We start from the raw sequence: 2,469 nt of genomic DNA on the forward strand, positions 1-2,469 counted from the left end.
GAAAGCGCTTTTACATATGGAGTAGCTAGATGGTACAGTAGATAGAATACTGTGCCTGGGGTCAGGAAGATCAAATCCAGCCTAAAACACTTGGTAGCTATGTGACACAACACCCACAATGCCACTTTTTTAAAACTTAAATACAAAATAAAAAAAGGAAAAAAAAACATTGTCATGTACACAGCATAACTTAGAAGAGCATTCAAAATATACAGCAATAAATTTCCATTTCAAGAAAACCTATATAATAAAGAATATGCATTGTGTTCAGTGTTATCCATCTTTTCTTTGTGTCTTTGTAAGTTTTCTTTTGTCCTCTACTATGCACTTTTCAACTTTTTTCTTTTTCCCCCTTCCTCCTTGCTCCCCTCCTCCAAGAAGGCTACAATTGAGAACAGATATATATATATATATATATATATATATAGTGTATATTTGTATGTACATTTATATACACACACATATAAACATACACTTGTACACATATATACATACACATATACAAAGATAGATATATACATACACATACATACATACACTCACATACATACAGATATCTATAAACATGCTCGTATATAGACAAATACATTCATAAGCATCTACATAAGGCTCTACTATACTTCTTTGTCCTCTGTTTCTCAGAGTGTGGATAACCTCTTCCTTCATAAGTCCCAGTCTTTCCATATTTTCCAAGTCCTCCAACGCATCATTTCCTACACTACAGCAATACCCTAACCTTATACTATCTAGTTATTTTAGATAGTCCAAAACAACATTGATGAACATGGCTGACACCCAGTCTAGTTTCCCTACTTTTCTCTTTTGACTAAATCTATTTTGGCCTTAACTTTGTCTGAGTTCATGATTAGCATTCTATTCCTGATCTTTATTTTATGTACTGTTTATATCTCTTATTTCCTATCCCTGCTGACTCTTCTACTTTACTTCTACCCACTACCTTGCCCACCTATTACTTAACTTACACCCCGCTCAAAGATGCCTCTTTTGTCCTCCCATTGCCATTAATCTAAACACCCTTCTATAGCCTCCATTATCCTATTCCCTCATGCTCACCCTCTAAAAATTCCACCCTTATCCTCTCCCCCTCCCCATCCCCTTAGCCTTTTATTTCTTTTTGAAGTTAAAAGACTTTTATACCCTTCTGATACATATGTGTAATGTTGCCTCTTAAACCCATTCCCCATGAAAGTAGGGTTCCAGAACTACCAGCCTTCCTCCCCCATCTAATTCTTCTATGTTGGTTCTTCCTCTCATACCTCATTTGTATAAGATAATTTTTTACCCATTCCTAAATGGTTTTACTTTTTTAAATCTTATCATCCTCACTTCTACCCCAACTGTTCATGAGAATTTCTGTAATTAGCAGAAGAGATAGAGGGATGACAAAAAACAACAGAGCCTTTTGGAAGACCCATGAAGATCAAGAAAAGGAGACTGAGAAGGGGTGATCAGAGAGGTAGAAGGAGAGGGAAAAGGTAGGGGAGAAAGTAGTATCATGAAAACCTAGAGAGAATAGAATGTCAAGGAAAAGGTGGTTGGTAATTTTAAGGGCTTCAGAGAGGTCAAAAAGGATGAAGATTGAGAAAAGACCATTTGACTTGGCAATTTGTGAGTAATTTGAGAGAGAGAGCAGTTTCAAATGAATGATAAGGCTATGGAGAGTTTAAAAGAAAGTGAGGGAAACAAAGTAGATGCACTCCTATTACAGACAACCTTCTCAAGTTTAGCCTCATAATTTTCGGAAGAAAAAATTAAAGTTCTCTATAGTAATGTGAAAAAATGCTTTAAGTCACTATTGACTAGAGAAATGCAAATTAAAACAACTCTGAGGTACCACCTCACACCCATCAGATTGGTTAGTATGACGCAAAAGGAAAATTACAAATATTGGAAGGGATATGGAAATATTGGGACACTAAAGCATTGTTGGTAGAGTTGTGAACGGGTCCCAGAATTCTTGAAAATGATGCGCTCAAAGGGCTATAAATCTATGCATACCTATAAGAAATGATGAGTAGGATGCTTTCAGAAAAACCTGAAAAAACTTACACAAACTAATGCACAGTAAAGTGAGCAGAACCAGAACAGCGTACACAGTACCACTAATATTATATGATGATCAGTTGTGAATGACTTAGCTATTCTCTGCAACACAATGACCAAAGACAATTCCAAAGAACTAATGATAAAATAAAAATTCTATCTACCTCCAGAGGAAGAACTGGTGGAGTCTGATTAAAGCAAACTTTTTTTTAATATTCTTTATTTTTCTTGGGGTCGAGGGGAGGGTTCTGTGTTTTCTTTCACAATGTGACTAATGTGGAAATGTTTTGCATGACTCCATATGTATAACCTATGTCAAATTGCATGTTTTCTCAATGAGGAGGGAGGGAAGGGAAGGGAAGGAGAACTCCAAATTTTTTAAATTGAATGTTTAAATTTGTTTTT

Source organism: Trichosurus vulpecula, chromosome 7 (assembly GCF_011100635.1).
Source record: "Trichosurus vulpecula isolate mTriVul1 chromosome 7, mTriVul1.pri, whole genome shotgun sequence".
Lineage (NCBI taxonomy): Eukaryota > Metazoa > Chordata > Mammalia > Diprotodontia > Phalangeridae > Trichosurus > Trichosurus vulpecula.